The 23017-nt window shown below is 44.7% G+C and overlaps 1 protein-coding gene across 3 annotated transcripts in view; it reads right to left on the bottom strand.

Annotated features, from left to right (window-relative positions):
- The window catches only part of PKIG (cAMP-dependent protein kinase inhibitor gamma), a 100566-nt gene that overhangs the window by 24000 nt on the left and 53549 nt on the right, over nt 1-23017 (bottom strand). For 2 of the 3 annotated variants that reach the window (XM_082856683.1, XM_082856682.1), the window contains one exon: nt 3454-3523. The gene's annotated coding sequence lies outside the window, so the exon portion shown is untranslated. Of the gene's footprint in view, nt 1-3453; nt 3524-12770; nt 12926-23017 lie in introns of those variants that run through there. The other variant, XM_082856681.1, reaches the window with a different exon arrangement.

The following is a 23017-nucleotide window of genomic DNA, read 5'->3' as shown; positions in this document are numbered from 1 at the left end:
TCCTTCACTCCTTCAGTCATTCATTCAACACTTACTAAGTACAGACTCTTCCCAGCACTGGTACTGAAGGTACTTTGGGAGGCACTGCATTATTTAACCCTCATAATGGACAGCCCGTGGCTCAGAGAAGTTGCGGGGATCACCCCAGGTCCTCTAAGCAGTCAGTGACCAAATCAGGCCTTGAACCTGGGTTTCCTCATCCTCGACTCCTCGCACATTCTTCAGGATGGGTGCATTCTGGGGACGGCTCTGTCTCGATGTGGATGATACTGCATCTGTCTCATCCCCATCAGAGAACTGTTCTGTTACCAAACTCCCTGCCCCTCTGGCTTGTCTCAGTGCAAATGGCTCTGCCCACCTGGGCCTAATAAGGCCACGCACTGTACTAATAAGGAGAAGGAGCTTTCAGAATGACTGCCTGAGCACCCACCACAGTGCCAGGTGCAGAGCGCCTAATAAATGTTTTCAAAAAGAACGAATGAATGAATGAGTCAGGAGAGATACACAGTGGATCTGCTAAAGTGACAAGAGTTCAAGAGAGCATGTGGTTGTACATCCTCTGTCTGATGGGATCCTGTCCTGAATTTCAGAGTGACGGGCAACTACACGAGTGCCCTTCACTTTGACAACTAGAGCCAGGCAGACACAGAAGCAAGCCAGGGATTCCAATGGCAGAAAAAAGATCCTACGCTGAACCACCACTGGCTCTGCCACCAATGGAGAAATGCGGCCCCACGAACCCATCATTGTTTTACAGCCACTCGCTGAGAAGAGCCCGTTTGACAGGTGACGTTGACAAGTGGAAATTACTCAGAAACAAACTTGTCTCTTGCCTATGTCAACCCTAAATTTGGGCATATCAAAGACATGCTTGTAGCTTCTTAGCTAATAAAGCCATTTATAAAATACATTAGAGTCAAATTTCATTTGTCTAATTATTCCTCAGGGAATGACTCACACCAGATCACCAAGATTCCCACACTGTTACTCCTTTAAGTATCAAAACCTTATGTGGAGACAGAAAGCAGATTAGTGGTTGCCTAGGACTGGGGAGGGTTGGGGGCTTGGGAGGGTGATGAGTTAAGGGTGTGAGATTTCTTCTGGGGGGAATGAAAATGTTCTAAAACTGATTATGGTGACAGATTCACAACTCTGTGAATATACCGAAGGCCAATGAACTGTAGACTTTAAATGGGTGAATTGTGTGGTATGTGAATTATATTTCAATAAAGCTTATCTGAATTACAAAGGAGAGAAATTCTTCTCAGGTATTGCACTAACGCATTAGTGTATTACCCATTAACCTTTTCTTACTGATTTAAGATCAGTGCTGTGTGCATAGTTTTTCATATCTGGTATAACACGGCAACGTTCTTAGTATTATTATAAGATACAGGGCAGTTTGCCCTACACTAAACAGCCCCATATTTTTTCTGCTTTATTTTTCTAAGAATGCCCTTTACTTTCACCATAAAGCTTGGTGGTTAAGCTCATGTGCTTGGGTCACGTATTACTTACTGACTTATTGGCTGTGGTCTCTGGTGAGTTACAAAGTCTCTCTGTGCCTCAGTTTCTCCATATGTAAAATAACAGTTCCAACCTCCGTGGAAAGTTGTAAGGATCAAATAAGATAAGGTGTACAAAGTATCTGACGCTGTTCTTGGCAGTGGTAAGCCAGACTGAAATTTAGCTATCAACACTATTCCCACTGCCGTCAGTGTAGCTGCCGGAGCAGCCCTTCCGAGCTGCAGACTCAGAAACCAGAAAACCTACACAGTGTGCTCAGTGAGATGAAACAGGGGCTGGGGGTACAATTCCATGACTGGACTTTGGGACATCCCATCAGATGGCTCTGAGCTTCAGTGATATTAGCTAATTTGTCCCAGTTCAACCCTAAACAGAAAAACCTAGAGGCTTGGTGAGGTCGCCCAAGATATCCTGGCATGTGGGAGGCTGCTGCCCAAGGGGACGCAGTGCCCCACACCACTTGAGGCTCTCTCGAGACGAATGATTCTTCCAATTCAGAGGTCACAGACACACTTGAGAATCTGAGGAAAGCTACAGACGTTTTGCCTAGAAAAGTACGTGTGTGTGTATGCATACAAAACTGTACCCATGTTTACAGGGAAATCCTGAACCCCAGAAGCCTGTTTAAAAACCCAGGCTCTAAACTTCAAGGTTCAGTGGCTGGGACCGAATGCTCCCACAGCAATTGGAATAGAAGGTCCTCTGATCTTGGCCAGATAAACAGTCCTGGGAGCTGACTGCCGCATCCTAGTCACTGCAAGTATATGCATCCAGGGGATTCCCAGCAGCACTGAGTCAGAACAGGACACAAACCTGGTGGCTCAGGAAGCTACTGTAGGGCAAGGCCCCAAAGCCTTGCTGATAAGCAGCTGGGAAGTTCCAGACCCAGGGCAACTGCCTTCCAGATAAGATTCTTGCTCTGCCAACAGAGAAGAGGAATCTTAGGAGAGGTGCTAGAGGCAGGCCAGGCCATGAGAGGGAATTCAAAGGAGCTGGAAACCCCCCAAATTCCCAGGACTACTAGGACTTGGACAGAGTACTAAAGGCTGGAGACTCTGCCCTAATCCAAGAGGATGGAGCTGGAAAGGGGTAGGCGAGTTGGGGGCAAGGGAGGTGGGTGGACCACGGGTCAGAAGCTGTTAGAAAATGTTTGGATGCCATAAAAATATGAACACTAACCCAAGGTGGCCACACTTCCAGGCAGGCCATTCTATGTGGCACGAACTGCGTCCTTCTTACGGCTGGCATGGGCCTGCGCCACCTCTCCTCACCACATTACTGGGCTGTACTTGTTTCTATGCGCTGGGTTTTGCCTGCTTTTGCTCCTGTATCACAGTATTAAAATCCCCCAAATGTGCCCTAGTCTCTAGGAAAATACCTTTATAACAAACCATTGGTGGACAGGAAAGTCGGCATCATGACTAGGTTTGCTAATAACTCCTGTGAATGATTCTATCTGCTTAAGTAGATGGCTGAAGAAACCCATCCTCTTTTTTTTTTTTTTTTTGCAGTACGTGGGCCTCTCACTGTTGTGGCCTCTCCCATTGCAGAGCATAGGCTCAGCGAGCCCGCTCCGCGGCATGTGGGATCTTCCCGGACCGGGGCACGAACCCATGTCCCCTGCATCGGCAGGCGGACTCTCAACCACTGCGCCACCAGGGAAGCCCCCATTCTCTTTTAAGCCACCAGAAGTAAATTGTCTTTCTTTTGCTATAGAGAAACTATGTAAATGGAATCATGACTGAAATTGCAGAGTGATGTTCTATAACTTCTGAAAAGGGCCATCCTGCCTCTTCTTCATGGGGCCCACATTCCTCTCCAATTTCATTTGGAATCTATTTCTTTTCCCTCTTCAAATGGAAATAAAGGTATTTAGGTAAACATTTGTGATGCTACAGTAGTGGTATGAACAATGTGACTACCCACCTGGTTTAGTTTCTTTTTCCAGCTCGCATCTCTTCAGATTTTCCACTGTTGACTAATCAATATGGAAATTCTAAGGAACCAGAAGAAAAACAAAAATTAGAGCCAGACATACTCTAGGGTTGTAAACTGAAACAGTCTTTTAGGAATACAAGTTAACAACATCTATTAACATATTAACTGCACATATCCTTTGGATCAGTCAGATATCTAGGAATTTATACTATAAATATGCTCACATAAGTAAAAGAATGTTCAGTAAAACATATTGTGTAAAAGTAAAAAAAAATAAGAGAGGAAACAACTTAAAAGTCTGTTAATAGGAAAAGAGTTAAATTATGGTGTATCAATATGATGAGAAACTACATAGCCGTTAAAAAGAATGAGGGAGATTTTGTCATACTGACATGGGAAAATGTACATGCTCTGTTGTTAAAAAGTAGTGTAAAATTGTATATATTATTGCTTTTTTTGAAAAAATGACCATGATTGTTTATGCTTAGAAAAATGTACACCGTTTGTGTATATACAAAATTTTTGAATCTAGAAAAAGGCAAACAGCAAACTATGAACAGCGGCTCTCTTTGGGACTCAGAAAAAGGAATGAAAGACTTTCACTTTTTACATTAACTATTTCTGTTTTAGTTGAAAACTTTTACAGAGGCATACGTAACTTCCATATAATCATTATACATGCTATCTAAAATTCTAAAATATCAAGAGTAGGGGCAGGGCTTTCCTAGTGGTGCAGTGGTCAAGAATCATTCTGCCAGTGCAGGGGACACAGGCTTGAGCCCTGGTCCGGGAAGATCCCACATGCCATGGAGCAACTAAGCCCATGCGCCACCAAGTACTGAGCCTGTGCTCTAGAGCCCGCGAGCCACAACTACTGAAGCCCGCATGCCTAGAGCCCGTGCACCGCAACAAGAGAAGCCACTGCAGTGAGAAGCCCGCACACCGCAACGAAGAGTAGCTCCTGCTCACTTGCAACTAGAGAAAGCCAGCGCGCAGCAAGGAAGACCCAACGCAGCCAAAAATAAATAAAATAAATAAATTAACTAAAAAAAAAAAAAAAAAGAGTGGGGGCAAAAGACATTTTCAGACAAAAACTGACTGAGCAAGTTTACCATTGACAAACTCCAAAAACATTCTCCAACAGAAGAGAAACTGAACACAGAAAATAAGTGAGATTTTAGAATCAACAGTGCGCAAAATTAGTAAGTATATTGGTAAACTTAAAGAAGTACTGATTGAGTGAAACAGAGCTAAATGAGGAGGTAAAAACGTATCTGATAATATTGACAATATTACATGTTTGACAATAATAACATTGAAGATGGAAGAGAAATCAGAGTTAAATGTTGTAAGGTTTTTGATTATTCAGGGCAAACACAGAAATACTGTTTAATTTTAGATAACACATCCATGATGCATATAGAAATTCTAAAGGTAAAAGCAACAAAATATAGAAATAGAATGCATAAGTTGCAAACCAGTTAGCATGCTCCTGGGTAGAAAAGCCTAATTATCCAAAAATGCCATCCTTCTCAAGTGACTACATAATTCTAATTAAATTCCAGTAAGAATTACCAATAGGTTTTTTTGGATGGGTGAATAAAAAAAAATACTTTAGAGTTCATATGGAATAATAAGTACTCAAGAAAATTAGCCAAGAAATAGTAAAGATAATTATAAAAAATAAATAGGGGATCTGTCTTACAAGAAAAGCTTACTATAAAGACATTATAATAAAGATACAGTATTAACATAAGAATAGACAAATAAGCTGTGGATTAGAATAGCAAGTTCAGAAACAGATACAATAAAGGAAATTATTTATGACAAAGATGGGTTTCAACACAAAATAGAAAAGATGGCTAACTTAATAAATGGTGCTGGCCATCTAGAAAAAGGCTTGATCACTACCTCTTGCTATGTATAAACATAAATTCCAAAGGGATTAAACATTCAGGATTAAATTAATTAAAACCATAAAAGTATTAGAAAAACATTTAGGAAAATATTTATGTAACTTTGAGGTGGGGAAGTTATTCCTAAACAAGGCAAGAAATCCAGACACTATGAAGAAAAATACAGAAACAAATTAATAAACATATAATAGATTAGGAAAAATATTTGTAACACATATGGAATCCTTAATACATAAACACATAAAGAGCTCCTACTACTTGTTGAGAAAAAGGCAAATAATTCATAAGAAAAATGTGCAAAGGAAATTCATAGAAGAGGAAAATGAAATGGTCAATTAACATGAAACAATGTTGAGTTTCACTAGCAGTAAAGAATATACAAAAATAAAACACCATTTTCCCATCAGCTTGGTCAGAAATAAAACAATAGAGATGGAAGGAAGGAGAGATGGAGGAAAGAAGAGAGAATATCTAATACTGGTAAAGACTTAGGGAAATGGAAGTACTCACATATTGCTGGGGAGAATGTAAATTATAAGAACTCTTTGTAAAGTAGGACAGTTTTATCTATTAAAATGTCAAGTACGTATACCCTTTAACCCAGCAATACTATTTTTGAAAATATAATCTATAAAAACAAAAGGACCAGTGAAGAAAGATATGTACATATAGATATTTAACGCAACAATAGTTTTCGTAAAAAAAATGGTAATAACTCGAGTATCTGCCAAAGGAGAAATGGTTGAATATACTCTGGTACCTCTAGATCTACAGCCCTGAAGTTATTTAAGAGTGAATCAAATTTGTACCTACCCATGATGTATTATTTAGTGGGAAAAATAAACTGCAAAATAATAAAGTACAATTCCACTTGTGACAAAACATAAAAACCACAAACATACACAAAGTATCCATTCACGTAGGAGCCTGGAGAAAGGTATGGAAAGATATACACCAAACTGATTACAGTGGTTATCTCAGAAGGATGGAAACGGGGAGCAGGGAGAGGGGAGAGATTACAAACTTTTTCTTTATACATCTTCAAATTGTCTAGCTACAACAAGCATATGCATCACTTTAGGGAAAACTAATGAAGAAAACAAAAACAACAACAAACTAATGAGAGCAGAGAAAGCATGCTGGTAAACTGAGTCACACACTACCCATTTATCTACATGGGACAGTTAACTGCACTTACTGTCACTTTCTCTTCTGGTCAAATAGAACAGGTCTTCCAACCTATCATTTTAATAGCTGGAAGACACATTTTTTAAAAAAGCTTCATGAAAGGGAAAAAAGAGTGCACTTTATTTCCTAAGCATTTATGTCACTTTTTAAGGGAATTTTTTTTTTTTTTTTTTTTTTTACTTAAATAAAAATGCTCCCCTTTAAAAATCCAAAAGCAAGCCTAAAGCTTTGGCTTGAAACTGCCCTGCTTAGGTGGTGTGTGGGCCGCTTCTGCACTGTTGACTGCTTTTCGTGGCTCTGTGCCCGTAATTGCCTTTCTCCCCAAACCCAATTAAATATACACCCGGGCATCTATGTTTGCCGGGAACCAAAGCCCAGTAAACCGCAGCATCTCTGCTCACAAGGCTCTCTTGGCCTCCAAGCAGATGCTCTGGCTTCTATATCAAATGGGTCCTGGAATCCAGAGAAGTGAAATGGATTGTTTTGTAACCCATTCTGTTGGAAGGAGAAAGGAAGGAAGTGGTTTATCCCAGTGGATGAAATGAAAGAGAAAAGAGGAACAGCATTCACAACAAGCTCTTGAAGGAGAGCCACCTATGCTGAATCTGCCATTTCGGGGTTGCCTGGAAGGTACACTCTGCCCTTTCCTGGTGGCATGCTTCACTTTCAACTCTTATTTCACTGATAAGAAATGTTTCATTGAAATAATAATGATAGCTCATATGTCTACAGCACTCCATATTTTACAAAGCAGTTTAGGATACTTATTCGATCTTCACAATGACCCTGGGATCAGATCAGCATCATTCCCATTGACAGATGAAAATGAGGCCCAGAGAAGTTAAGGATCCTTTAAGGTCACACAGCAAGTTGGTAACAGAGCAGCAGTACAAACTCAGGTCTCCAAACCCAAGTCCAGCGGGGAGCTCACATTTGAAATCAGAAAGGGGAACTATAGGCAAGCCAATGAATAGACATTGGCCCTTGGGAGTAAGAGATTTTTCCTGCCCCTTATGAAAAAATTACAGACTAGGAGGACTATTCTATGCCAACTCAGAGAGAAATTTTGCTCATATACTGGTGTACAGCTGCTGAATAAGGGAAGGAAAATCCCCTGCATCACCAGGCCCCTCCATCATTTTCCTAACCTTCCCCCGACCCTAACCTTCACCCTCTCCTCTCTTCCTTTCCCCTCTAGGCTTTAGCCACACTGCCTCCTTTCACTTTCCCCAACATTCCACAGGCTTTCCCGCCTTGCGCCTTTCACCTGTGTACCTCTCCCTACCTGGAGTATTCTCTCCCACCCCCAGCACCCTCTGCCCCAACTCCTAGGCATAACTGACTCCTTATCTTGGTTTAAACACCAGCTCTTCAGGCAAACCTGCCCCAACTACACTCTCCTCCGCATCCATCACTCATGCTGTTTATTTCATAACACCACCATCAGTCCATGTAAGCTTCACGTGAGGAAGGACCATGCCTGTTCTATGTAGCACTGTCCACCTACCACCTTGCCCAGTGCCTAGCAGATATGAGGTGCTCAATAAACACGGGCTGAATACATGAAAGATTTACTGAAGTGAACCGAAGTCCCGGCTTAATAGCTACTCTCTCAGGCCTTCCACAGCACTGTCCCTCTCTTGGGGCACATAATCACACGTGTTAAGAGTCACCGAGTCCTTTTTTCCTATCAGGCTGTGAGCTACTTATAAGTTTTACTTACCTTGGTATTGCCCATAGCACCTCGCATAATACCGAAAACACAAAGGGCTCTTTACAATGGGTGAATTCACACATACGTACAGGAAAGTACAAAGGAAAGCCAGGGCCCCTAACCAAGCGCAGATAGTGGTTTCTTCCCCCGCGGGGACCGCAACACAGAACACGAGCACCTCTGAGATACGCAAACAGGGACTCTGCCCTAGGGAGAAATTAAAACGAGCTAAACTCCAGATGCAGCCAGTGTGCGGGTGAGGGGATGCGGGCATAAGCATGGACTGCTGATGGGAGCTTATATAGGCTGACACTTTCCAGTGGCAAACCGGGAACGTGTATCAGAGATCTAAAAACGGTCATGCCCTTTGACCTCGCCATGCCTTATTTGAAAATCAGAGAAGTGAAATCACTGGGTGATGATTTAAGTATGTTTTTCTGTACTACCTCGCTTTTCCTTCCATGAACATGTTCCAATTTTGTAAACTGAAAAAAAAAAAGCCACAATATAAATGTTATAAAAACAAACCAACAGAAAACTTAGTGGTGATTTTAGACGACAGAATCACGCATCCCTAGAATTCCTTACTGAACATGGGATAGCAGATTCCGGGTCCTCTAAGGTGGGGCTGCTACATTTTGTGCTGCTACATTTGTTCATTTTGTGATGAACTCCCTTCTTTCCTCTGAACCCGAGGGGGATAGGAAGGTGCTGGGGGTGAATGCTTCAGCAGGAGCGGCTCTCATTTCCCCCTAACGCGAGTGCTGGCAAAGCTCTGGGCGTCAGCAAATGGAGGGGAGCGTGGGGGTAATCAACCCAGCTCAAGACCACGACCTCCGTCCACGTGCTGCTGATCCACTGTAATTATTCACTCACCCACCTGTCCTCGCGATGCCCTGAGAACTGCACCAGGCCAGAGGCTGTCTCTTAATCAGCCTGTTCCTCTAGCCTCGTCTCCGGTACCCATCAGCCCTCAGCAGGTTTACTGAACGTCAGAAACCACAGCCATAAAGTACTAAACATAATTACTGACCTAGCTCCCTGGGACATAAGAACGCATTAGCAACCCAAATACTTCATTTCTTTAGTGCCTTGAAGGTCCATTATTCAGTTTGGAAAAGCCAAGTTGAAGACCAGCAATTTCTTGGAAGATTAGAGACTTCTTTTCAAGTTAGGAAATGCTGGCCTCCTCCGGTCAGAGCGGATGTGTCTTCATCTGTGATTCGGAATGGCTCAGCATGGCAGCTGACTGCAACTTCCAAAGAAATCACTCTTTGAAGGGGCAGTTTTCAAAGTTTTCATGAGGCATTTCTGAAAGATTTCCAGGAGGTAGTGAGCTCAGCCTTGGGTCGTGATTAATGACTTGTTTTCAAGAACCTTAGATTTTCCACGTCTGTCTCCACTTAGGAATCACTTCTGGCCCCTCGTGAAAGCACTCAGCAGAGTGAACTGGGTGAGCTCAGCCGCTTGTCACACTCAGAAAGTAACACCTGCCACCACCTTTTTCCTTCAGCGGCTGGGCCAGGGACCTTGGGTGCCAAGAGAACAGCGCCCACTTCAGCTTTTGGCCTCATCACTTAAGTGGGTGACAGGAAACACTGCTGAGGTTTGGATTAAAGAGCCAGCATGGCAGCTCCAGGGCCCAGTAGGGGATGGGGGGGTCGAAACTGAGGAGTTCAGAGATAACTTCAGGCTCCTCACGCAAATGCCATCCTGCGACTGAGGGGGCAGGTGCCTGTGACGTCAGCTGACTTTCTCTTTCTGGAAACCATAACGCAGCTAATCCTGAGCATGTATTTTTGGACCAACCAAGTGCATTACGAGCTTTATCCTGCTTTGTCCTCAGGGCGCCTGTCTGAGGTAGGTATAATTGTGACCTCCCACTTTCCAGAAGAGGAGCACGTTGTGTGACGGGGGTCATCTGTCTGAGATGGCTCAACTTCTCCTCGAACCCTAGACTGTCTAGAGTGACAGGGACTGGGGACACCAACCAGCCCGGGGGCCACAAATGCAAGTGCCCACAGGGGCCGAAGACCAGGCAGGAAACTAGAGAGCGCAACAGACTGGATAAGCATTCGAATTTAAACATAAATAAAAACCCAAACCAGGTACCTTCCTTCCAGAATATCACCTCCTCACCACCACCTTAGGAAGAGGGACGACTTTTTTAATCAGCCAAAGTTTTGAGATTCTGGGGCTCCAGATCCTGGGTGAGGCTGGGACAGAGGCCCGGGCCCTCCTGCTGCCCATGCCCAGGGGCGCTGCCCTGGCAGCCACAGTCCACTTTCAAAGGGCTTAGCTGCTGGAGAAGTTATGCTTCAGCTCTCAGATATGCTGAGGGGCTGCACAAACCCTCCAGTTAACCGCGATCTTAATCCAAATTGTTTTAAATACTGCATCTTCCTGAAGGCTAGGGTCTCTGATGGCCTTAAAGAGAAAAAAACCCCTCAAGTTGCCAAGATCTGGACACCTGGAAACTCAGAGGCCGAGATCCGACAACTTCTTTTGCTCTTCTTTGTACCCTGGCTCTGGCGCCCTTTCCCTGCAGCAGTGCAGGCTGTGTCTCGGTGAGATGGAGGAGGGAGGGAGGCAAAAAAGCAGATTTCCCCTCCTTTTCTGCCTCTCTTTTGCCAAGTTAGGGAGAAGGACAGTGGGCTTTAAGTTAAAATTGATGTGTCTTCTCTGTACCTATGCGCCAAGTTCTCTACCAGGCAAGGAGGTACAGTGACAGAGGAGACGGTGCATGTGGTCTAGTGGAAGCAGTGAACTGATGTCACGCCAATAACCATGTAAGCACAGCGCAGGTATGACACTCCCTGGTGGTCTAGTGGTTAGGATTCGGTGCTCTCACAGCTCAGGTGAACACTAGGAAGGAGTTCGCAATAATATGGGAACGTATAGTGGAGATTTACCCTGTGGGTGGAGTTAGGGAATGATGATACTGACCACCTGGTGTTATGTGAAAGGATGAGCGTAACACGGGGCCTGGCCCTTAGCAGGTGCTCAGCACGGTGCATTCTTTTTTCTCCTCCCTCCCCGGTGTGCGTGCACACCACACTGAGATTTTCTCCTTCAGAAACACAAAACCTGACAACACTTTCAACTCAGAAGTAACTTAATATTGCCTGTTTTATGACGTCTTTTAATTCTCCTAGAGGCACCAGTATTCACCCATTCCAGGATCCTGAAAACTAAGGGCATTTTGCTCCTCAAGCCCTCAGGGGTCTCCTCAAAGGGGAAGGAGATTTCAGTGGTTCACTTCAAACTGAACTTGGGAACAGAGCTGACCCTTGAACAACACAGGGGTGAGGGGCACCAATCCACCGTGCAGTCAAAAATCCAAGTATAACCTTTACGGTCGGCCACCTAGATCATGGGTCCGCATCCATGGATTTATCCATGGATTTAACCGACCGCAGATCATGTAGTTCCGTAGCATGTATCTATTGGAAAACATCCACAGAACAGTAGACCCTCGCAGGTTAAAGCCATGTTGTTCAAGGGTCAACTGTAAAGCGCTCATCTAGTTTCACCCCTCATTTAGGTACAAATGAGGAAACTGAGGCCCGGAGAGTGAAACACTTGCCCAGGCTTCCACGGTTTCCTTGGGTGGCTCTTGTTTTTTTAAAGCTGAAGGCTGTCTTCTTTAACTGTGATTTTTTTCAACTATTTTTACCTGCTAGGAGGCTAGATGGAGCACACACAGCACCTGCAAGCCTTGTATCTCAAGCCACCTGAGAACCCTCAGCCCGGCACCCACTGGTACTGCCCCCTCCCTTCCTCTCTGCACAGAGTGGCTCCCTCGGTTTAAAATCCTGAACACAGAAGCCAACAAATAAAACGCCCAAAGACTTACACGTTCTGTTTATTTTCTAGGAATAAACAGCACATTTTTTAAAGGAAGCAATAAAAAGATCACAAAGCCAAAGTTAAAGATCTCGATCTTGGAGTTTCCTATGCAGCCACTGAGGCATCAGGGCACAAGTGCTGAGGCAACTTCATGAAATCTATTTGTATCTGTATCTTAAATTTAAAATGCCGATGTTATATTGAAGAGGGGAAGATTATAGGGAATTTTCATTTGCAGAGATATTTCTCTCTACAATGTTTAAGATTTTTTGGTACCACCTTGGTAATCAGAAAAACAAATTAATAAAGATTTTCCAAACACCAATTTCTAAGGGAGGATTTATTTCCTCATTTATATTTGGGGCAAGGAGCTGCTTTCGAAGTTCTAGGTACTCTGTCAAAGTTCTTTGGGTAACAAAGTGAAACAGCATTTGACTGGAGCCCATCTGCGAGCCTTGAGGCTCAGACTCTAGCCCTAGGCAGTTTCAGACAAAGCCATTAATTTCAAAGCAATAAATCATAATATAAAAAAATAGACACTTTGTGACCAACAGGCTAGAAAGCAAGCTCTCCAGAGAGCCCTACCTCCAAGTCTGCTTCTCCCTGGGGGTGGCGACAGAGAAGGAAGTTCTACTTACAAGAGCAGAGAGTTCCTTCAAAGTCCAGTGGTCCTCAGTCAGAAGGGAAGGTCGAATTTAAGAAGCCAGCATTCAGAACGCCTCCCTTCCGAGGGTAAGCAAGATTAGCAGAGCGGGCCAGGGGTGCAGGCAGGATCTCTCGTGCCCTCTCTCTCTCTCCCTCTCTCCGCGTCTCCTAAATGAAATGCACTTCAAGGTTTTAGTGGGTGTTTCCCACGTCTCGGGCCAAGTAAGTCCCCATTTGTTGTAACCCAATGCTCAGCCTGATGATGTCAACCACTCAGCTCCCTTGCTCAGTTTCCACCTCTCCGTCCACAGGAGAGATCCATTTCCTTTGGACAATGAGCTGCGGGGGCTGTAACTGCATCCCGGGCCGGCACATTTGCCTAACATCCTTCCTTCCATTTTCAACACTGCAGCCTTAGTGACAAAAGGCTTCCTATCCACTCCCTGGGCCAGGGCTCCCGGCATAAATCCCTTTGCCTCTTAGTCACTGCTGACCGTGGGCTTACCCAGTTTGCCGTGCTGTGGTCTAATTCACTTCTTTGGTGTATGAGCCACTAGTTAGGGTGGGGAGCTGCACCCCAACCCCGTCCCTCCCCCCATCTCCTTCTTCCTTCTCAATTTTCCAAGTTGTCGAACTTCTCCCTAAAGTTTCCTAGGTGCATGCTGGACAGAGTGCATGAGTCTGTCCTTCACTGGGGGTGATGCCACGTGCCCACTCCAAAGGCTCAGAGAGAGCACTAGTCTGTTGCCTGGGGAACTGGGTTCCAGTCCTGGTCACACTCTTAACTGAATGAATGACCTCAAGCAAGTCATCTCTCTCTCTGGACCTCAGCTTCCCCATCAATGAAATGAGGGCTTTGGTGTCTTCCACTTCTAAAATTCAGTGACGGAGAAGCTTATCAACAAATGCAACGTAAGGAAGTTTACTATAAGCTGGCCACTTCTAAAATTCAGTGACAGACGAGCTTGTCAACAAATGCAACATAAGGAAGTTTACTACAAGCTGGCTGACCACACGCTTGAGGGAGGGAGGAACCCTGGAGGGGTCCAAGGCCTCTGCTCAAGATGCCTGGCTCCGCTCAGCCTCCTTCAACCCCCTTTCTGGTAGAGCTGAACTGTTTCTCTGGGAGAAAAACCCCAAGAATTCACTGAACAAGTCCTGGGGACATGGAAAGAGGCAGCATAAACTACTAGGTAAGATAAAGCAGCAAGAGAATTTAACTGTCCTAAGGGACTAACATGGAGCAGCAGTGGTTACTAGAGATAATAATTAATCTCTTGCATTTGTAGAATACTCGATAGGAAAGACAAAGCCTCTCTGCTTTGGTGTATAGTGGGAAGCAATGTGATATGTCTAGTGATTATGAGCATCACTTTGGGAGCCAGGGATGTAGATCTGAATCCTATGTGACTTAACTCCTCTGAACTTTTTCTTTCTTTTTTAATGCGACACTAGGGCCTCCATTTTAGGACAGTGAGAATGAAATAACACATGTAAGGGAACTGAAAGTATTTGGCACGTGAGTGATGATAGATGGTGGCTCTTACTGTTGTACCTAATCTCCTTTGATTCTCATTTGAGGAGAATCAGGTCCCCAGGGAACTGCATTATTAATCTCCTTTTCCTGAATAGGAAAACGAAACAGAGAGAAGATAAGTGACATGCCCGAGGTCACACAGCTCAAGACGAAAAGGCCAGACTTGGAAACTGAGTCTTTTAACTCCTGCTGAGGCCAACGTGCCCACAACTGCCAGTGCTACTTTCCAAGATGGTTAATCCACCGAGCCTGGCCCTTAGTGCTACACGGGATCATCTCCACTTTGAAAAACGGGCTAAACTTCTTAAAACCAGCGGGGAAGGAGAGTTTTCCTGGGTTCAGCCAGGCCTGAGATGGGGAAAGGTAGTCAATCTGTTAGCTAATAGGAAACACTTCTGGCTACTAGGTAAGAGGGGTGCTTACCTGCTTTTCTACCAAAATACTGTGTGGCCTGAAACAAGTCTGGGTTTCAATCGCCCCTCCCCCCAATGGTGCAGATCTGATTTGCTTTAAAGCTACTTGGGACTACAGCTCTATTGGGAAAGAAGCTATTTATAGGTGGGAGGAAGGTTGTGGTAGTTTGTAACTTAACAAGAATTTTAATTAGTTCTCAGAAAACTTGGATGTTAATCAGAAAAGGTCCAAGCAAATAGGCTATATATTAGGAAGGAGTGTGCCATGCTGAAGGCTTTCCCACAAGTTGGTCTGAGACTGTAATGGAATAAAAAGAACACCAGTCTGGTCACCCATGGAGAGCAGCAGTCAGTAGCCTGAAGAGACCTGTCCCTGGACCTTCTACCTGTGTGGGACCTTGGGCAAGTTAACTTCTTTGTGCCTTGGTTTCCCAATGTAAAATGAGAGTAACAACCGCATTCACTCTTCAAGGTTCTTGTGTGGCTTAAGTGCCTGGCACAGACTACAAGTTCAAAAATACTTGTAAAATCAGCTGGCACATCCTAGAGAAAAGACATTATTTTCTAATTCTGACTCATTGTCACCACCCTCTGCCCGGAGGATGACGTGACAATGAATAAGGTCAAGAATGTCGGGAAGCCAGAGAAGGGCCCCGTGTTTCTCTAGAACGTCAGGATGAGTAGGGAACAAAGCCTCGGAGCGCTGTCAGGCGTGTTCTTGTGTGCTGCCAGTGACACTCAGCATTGGGGGCCTGGAGGTGGGGCATTGCTCGGCTGGGCCTTTATTTCAGAAGTATGAGTGGGAGTGAGGAAATGAAGCCCGTGTCCTGACAGGTCAGCCTACTGACATCACTCTCAGTGCTCTGAAGCACGTTTTGTTACTTGAACAAAAATACTAGTAAGGAGCCCATTCATAAAAACAAATATAGCGTTTTCCTCGACAACATGTGTTTTGTAACACTTGCCCTGCAGACTGAAGAACTGTCCATCTGTGACAGAAGCCACGAAGAGAGAACTGTGACAACACCAGCACACTCACTTTCTCCAGTACTGACCACGGCAGATGATACACTCTATGGACTGGGGCCACGCTCTGTGCTGTAAACCCCACTGGATGGTATCCTTACCCGAAGCAGCTACAGGAAGTGTTACTCACGGTCTCATCCTACAGTTGTGAAAACCGATGCGTGCAGAGGCTGACTGGCCTTCTCAGAGGGTCCCTGGAGTAAGTGACGGAGTCTGTGCTCCAAGCCAGGCTGCCTGGGGCCAAGCCTGTCCCCTTAAGTCCCTTACTCTACTGCCTTTTAAATGTTTCCCTGCAGGAAACTTGGCAGATCTTCACAGCCAGCAAGATTGGCTCCATTTGAGGATAAAGGAAACTCTGGCAGCTTCAGCGTGCAGGGCTGGTCTGAAGGGCTCACACAGCCCCTTTGCCCCAAAGCTGCCTTTAACTCCCACCCCCTCATTCCCAGTCCGGAGGGGCTCTCTCCCTCTGAATTTCCTTAGTACTTTATCTGTTTCTCTTAAGAAACTTACCTTTTCTCCTTTGAGACATATTTATTTCTGGACGGATCTTATTCTGCTGCTAGAATTTGAGCTTCTTAAGCAAAAGCTCCGTGTCTAATTTATGAGCATTCTGTACATATTACGAGACATTTATTAAAACAAGGAAATCCAAAAGTAACAAAAACTTGTACTGAATGTTTATCACATGCCAGATAATGTTCTAACTGCTCTATATAAATTACCTCATTTAATCTCGACAAGGATCCTATGAGGTTGGTATATTTAATTTTTCCACTTGACACAAGAGGAAATTCCAGACACAGATCACCTGAGTAACTTGTTCAGCTGGTAACTGATGGCTATCTGTTGAAAGGAGTATGTGAATGAATAAATTCTGGCCACCACTACCCACCCTCTAGTCCAAACAACTGCTGTAAAATACAATTAACTTTTCACCCTACCAAAGTCCAGTTTCAGGGCTTCCCTGGTGGCGCAGTGGTTGGGAGTCCGCCTGCCGATGCAGGGGACGCGGGTTCGTGCCCTGGTCCGGGAGGGTCCCGCGTGCCGCGGAGCGGCTCGGCCCGTGGGCCATGGCCGCTGAGCCTGCGCGTCAGGAGCCTGTGCTCCGCAGCGGGAGGGGCCCCAGCAGTGAGAGGCCCGCGTGCCGCAAAAAAAAAAAAAAAAAAAGTTCAGTTTCAGCTATCATGCCATTTCAAATGCACTTAATCCTTACGCCACACAGCTGGAAGGTCCCCATTTTTTCCAGACGAAACTAATTGAGAAACATATGGACTGAGACTTAATAAATCAAAGTAGATTTTGTTTTCTTTCCAATTAGAATCATACTTGCTTATTGTAAAAAAATAGGAAAATAGAAAAGAGCAGAAAAAAAGGGAGGAAGGTCATCCATCATTCTACCATCAGAAACAGGCTGTTAACCTCCTGGGGTATGGACCCAGAAAGAACCGCACCTACACTCAAAACAATGTTTGAATTCAGAAACTTAAGTCATTTGGGGGTGGGGGAGGAGTCAACCCCACAAAAGACGACAACTGTTTGATACCTTTTTCTGGTTCTGGAGCACATCTGGCTGCCTTGTGTACAGGGTTTGATGTTCTGAGGCTCCACCTCCCGGTCCCCCCCACCACCACCCCAGCTGCTGCTGATGCTGTGTGCCTGCTGCAGAGCTGGCAGGGGAAGGGAAGCCTGGTCCCTGTGAGAATGCACCTTGAAAATGGGGAGGTTTGCAGGGTACCACACTGCCCCTCCCCTGCCTTTTTCAGCCTTCTTAATACCTGCTTCCCACCAGCAAGAGATAGGTTTCAGATTGGGGCAGTTATGGGAGAGATGGATCTCCACGCTTGAGTTAATTTTAAACAATCTTAAACTTGTTGATTTTTACAGCTGAAAAGAGCATGCTCATTGAGTCTCCTCATTTTTGAGATGGGGAATGCCAGGCCCCAGAAGGCAGGGGATTTCCTGCGGCTGCACAGCCTGGTGCTCCAACAGTAGGAAGCCCTTCTATTGGTTTGAGGCTCTCTCTGACCCTGCACTTGAAACATACATCTGATTGGCCCCACCCTCTTGTTTTGGTTAACTCCTCCTCAGCCATCAGATCCCAGATGAAACGTCACTTCCTTCTGGAGGCCTTCCCTCTGAGCCAAGTGAGCTCTCCTAGGTGTATGGGTCCCAAGGCACCCTCCATCTCTCCTCTCATAACCCTTAACATAAGTTATTGTAAGCTCCACAAGGTCGACAACATGTCTCCCTCGTTCACTGATACAGAATAGGAAATTCAACAAATATTTTCTAAACACACACACATACCCTGGATAGTCCAGGCTTGGGTTAAAGCAACTGTTTTATGCTTTAAAAAAAAGTATCATGTCTTCTAAATTTCAAATCGGGATTTCCCTCTTGTTGAGTAGGATCATTAGAGAACAAAAGATTTCATTCCAAATAATTTCTAAAAGACAGAAACAGTTCATAGAAGCATGATGACAGATAGAAGATGAAACCTAGAGCATAGGGGCAGGAAAGCACCACTGGAAATGTGGAAGCCCAGGGAGGCTCTGGGCCTGGGGACGGCAAGCATCAAGAGGATTTGGAAGAGGGCTGAGAATTAGGGGACCCACTGAAGGTCCTGCGCCAGTCAGCTGCCCACAACACACTCGCAGCACACAGAGGGTCAGGAAGTGCTGCAGAACCCCAGGCAAACCCCTGGCCTCGCTCCTAAAAGGAGGCTATTATTATTGATTACAAATGGCAAAAAGAAAAAACTATCATAGGGCATCTGAGGAAAACCAACAGCATGACAGAGACTGAAATAAAGAGCAAATAGACTCCATCATGGGAAAAAAGATTCAGGCAAGTGAAAAGCTTTACAGAAAAATTCTTACATCTTCAGAGAGATTCTGAAGATACTGTGTCCACGAAGCATGAAATAAGCTGACAAAACTGGGCTCTTAGAAGTTAACAATATGAATACTGAAATTAACAATTCAGGAGAAGGGCTGGAAAATATGAAAAGGAAATCATTCAAAATATAGGGAAAAAATATTCACAGGATACAAAAGTATCTTGATCTAGAACAACATTCCAGGAAGTTCAATGTCAAACTAAATAGGAATTCCATAAAAAGAACAGAATAGAAAGTAAAGGAAAATACAACAGGAAGTTATCTGAGAAATCAAGAGGAAAATTTCCCAGAGCCGAAGGAAGACTGCATCTTCGAACTGCAAAGCTTAAAATGCACAGAGTATGAGAAAAGACCACACCCAGACAGAGTGTCCTGACCGTTCAGAATTCATAAGGAAAAAATGCTACAAGTTTCTAGAGAGACAGATTATTTCAAGAGAAAAGAATCTATATAGTGTAATGGATGGCTTCTTTTGTCAACCTGATCTCCTGTTACCAATGTGTATTGTCTCCTTCTCCCTAAAGTGTACTTAATCTTTGCTTTCTTTGAACAATGTCTTTGGTTGCAAGTCATAAGCCTGAGACAAATACAATTCCAGTAATTTCCAAGAAAAAAAAAAAAGAATCAGACGGGTATCAGACCTCTTGCCAGCAATGCTGGGTGCCTGAAGAAAAGGAGCAATGCTTTCCAAGGGAAAAGTTCTAAAAGAAAATGATTTGGGACCTAGAATTTATACTCAGAAAGGCAATATAAAGACATTTTCAGAACTGCAAGGACTTAGAACAATTTATCACTCATGTACTGTTTTCTCAGTAAACTTCTGGAGGAGAAGTTTACCTAAACAAGGGTTTAAACTAAAAAGTAAGATTTAAAAAAAATTTATTTTTGTAATTAACTTATTTTTATTATTAATTTATTTATTTTTGGCTGCATTGGATCTTTGGTGCTGCGTGTGGGCTTTCTCTAGTTGCAGCGAGCGGGGGCTACTCTTCATTGCGGTGTACGGGCTTCTCATTGCAGTGGCTTCTCTTGCTGTGGAGCACGGGCTCTAGGTGCATGGGCTTCAGTAGTTGTGGCACATGGGCTTCAGTAGTTGTGGCACATGGGCTTCAGTAGTTGTGGCGCATGGGCTTAGTTGCTCCGCAGCACGTGGGATCTTCCTGGACCAGGGCTCGAACCCATGTCCCCTGCGTTGGCAGGTGGATTTTTAACCACTGCGCCACCAGGGAAGTCCCAAAAAGTAAGATTTTGAAAAGCAAGGATCTAATAACAGAAGTGAAAGGCACAGGGGGAGGAGGGGGAAAGGGAGGAGGGGGAGGGGAAGGAGGGGGGAGGGAAGGGGGAGGAGAGAAGGGGGAGGGGAGGGGAGGGGGAGAAGAAGAAGGTAGCTTTGGGACCTGGCTGACTCGCGAGCCTAGGGGGCGTCAGTCTGATTCAAGCAGGAGGGTGGAAGCTCCAGGAAAATAGGACGGGACTCTGACAAGCCTGCCAAGAACTGTACTGAAAGTCTACGGGAAAGATTCAGCACGACGCAACAAGGAAAACTAAGCATGTTAAAGCAGAAGCTATTGTTAAGTCCAGGAAAACCGTCAGACAGAAAGGAAAAATAATTAGAACGTTACTGGCTCAGCGGTAAATAATATTTACAGTGCCATAACACTGAAAAACAGTGAATACGAATTTAACCAAAAAACTGTGGTGCTGGGAGAAAAGGGTAAGGGAGAAAAGAGTGAGCGGGGCTGTGGTGTTTATAACAAGGCTAAGGCCTCGTGGGCCATCCTAGGAGGTCAACAGGCAGTGTCTAAAACTGATGAATAAAGAAAGAGCGGTACGGTTCTGTGTGGTCCTTGTTTGGATCTCATTTGAAAAATAAATATTTTGAGTTAATTGGAGACCTTTGCTAGTAATAAGGGATTATTAATTATTTTACTGTGTAATAATGGGAGTGTAGTTATGTTTTAAAAAAAGGAGTTATTCTCTTAGAGATACATGCTGAAGTAATTACTGATGAAATGTTGTCTAGAATTTATCCCCAAATTATCTATAAGCAGGGCGAAAATGGCCACAAGCACAGATGAAACAAGTTTGGTCACAATTCTTGAAGCTGGGTAATGGGTGGTACATGACGATCTGTTATACTATTCTCTCTAGTACTGTATGTTTGAAATTTTCCATAATAAAAATTTTATAAAGACAGCTGCATAAGCATATTACTTAGATATATGGAGAGAGAAACACTAGAACAAAAAACTAACAGGATCAGGCTTCCCTGGTGGCGCAGTGGTTGAGAGTCCGCCTGCCAATGCAGGGGACACGGGTTCGTGCCCCAGTCCGGGAAGATCCCACATGCTGCGGAGTGCCTGGGCCCGTGAGCCATGGCTGCTGAGCCTGCGCGTCCAGAGCCTGTGCTCCGCAACGGGAGAGGCCACAGCCGTGACAGGCCCGCATACCACCAAAAAAAAAAAACCTAACAGGATCAAAAGTGTATGCTCTTGGAGTAGGACAGGAGGGAAGGGAAAAAAGGGGTAGAGGCAGGGGACAGCTGTTTTCTAGCATCAGTTTATAATGATATTTGACCTTAAAAGAACAAAGCAAACCTATGTGCATGTGCCGTTATGACAAAAACAAGTTTAATTTTTAAAAAATAATAGGGGTAATATTACTTAGAGAAATGGAGATAACCACCAGAAGAGCTAAAAGCAGAAAAATTAAATGGTTGCCTCAGGTAAGGGGGTAAGCAGCAGATTGATGCCTTTCTGGACTCGTAGATTTTTTTTTTTTTTTAATGATTTCATGATTACTTTGATTTTTAAAAATGTTATCTGTTTTTATCAGTTATTGCCATGAGCGTTTAGCAGGGCCTTTTGGTCATCCTGACATCTACAAAATGAAGCTGTTTCTCCAGGTGAAGAATCCTAAACCGCCCAGAGTGAATATCTCCACAGGAAATGTAACAATAACTATTATTGCCATTTATCTATTATCTACCATCTGCCAAAGCTTTACATATGTTATTTCTAATCTTCACAACACTCCTGCAAGGCAGGTATTGACATTTCCATTTTACAGATAAAAAGACTAAGGCTGAGAGGCATTGGCTCATCGGCTTGAGGCCACAGAGTACAGAAGGCCAGGCTTGGGAGACCCTTTCCACTTTCCCACCTCTCCTTTACAGTCTACTGTTCGGTACAGAAAGTACTGTTACATCCATTTTCTCTTCAACTCTACGAAACAGGATTATCCTCACTTGACAGATGAAGAAACTAAAGGTAAGAAAAGTGGGGTAACTTGCCCAAGAATCCAGGTTTCATGATCCTAATCCTTTGCTTGCTACCATCCCTATCTGCTGTCCTCTCAATAGCTAAATGTCAAGATCTTCATAGCCTCCACATGGGCACTTGACATGATGAATGCAGCTGAAGCAGGAATTTTCAGAGAAAGAGACTTATTTTTTCCAAGGGAAATATAGTAATAAACTGTGGAATGTCCTCAGTTGCTGTAATGTCAGCATTTTGCTCAAGTCCTCAACGGGGCATTTGAAATATCAGTGGCCGCCCTGCCTGGCATACGGCAGGGCAGCTGCTAGCATGGCTGTTCCGATCACCGTGCTGCTCTTCTTGGCTCCAAAAGAAAGGAATGAGTCGTGTGTGCTTCTGCCCTGAAAAGAGAATGTCTGCGGCTTCCCTGGTGGCGCAGTGGTTGAGAGTCCACCTGCCGATGCAGGGGACACGGGTTCGTGCCCTGGTCCAGGAGGATGCCGCATGCCGTGGAGTGGCTGGGCCCGTGAGCCATGGCCACTGGGCCTGCGCGTCCAGAGCCTGTGCTCTGCGGCGGGAGAGGTCACAACAGTGAGAGGCCCGTGTACCGCAAAAAAAAAAAAAAAGAGAGAATGTCTGTGTCTCCTAAATCGACTTCAGTCAATGGCCAGATGGCCCCATGGCTTTTTAGAGCTGCCAGGGATCTTAGGTCTGGGCTCCTCTAGAGCAGAGGCAGGTCTGTAAAGCTGTTGGATGGGCTGGGCTGGGGTGGGAGCCAAAGGTGGGGAACTGAAGGGCCTGAGGATGTGGCCCACAGTCATCTCAAGCCCTGGGGACCGGGGTCGCTGACAGCATCCTAAGAGTAGGGTGCAAGCATGTGGTGTGAGAGGCTGCTCCCGGGGCTGCTCGGGCATCTGAACGATGGCCAAGCTTCCAAGGGGGAAGAAGCTGTTTACTTGAGTTCAAACTATTTATAGCACCAGCAATCTGCACATATTTGGATGACAAATTTCTGGGCTTCAAGTGAGTGGTGCTTTGCTCCTGGACAATTTCACCAAACACATTCCCTCCCCACGCCACCCCCAGACCCCCCTCGCTAACACATGTT

Source organism: Leucopleurus acutus (genome assembly GCF_964270905.1).
Source record: "Leucopleurus acutus genome assembly, chromosome: 16".
Classification (NCBI taxonomy): Eukaryota; Metazoa; Chordata; class Mammalia; order Artiodactyla; family Delphinidae; genus Leucopleurus; species Leucopleurus acutus.
This window is presented reverse-complemented; position numbering and strand designations above follow the sequence as displayed.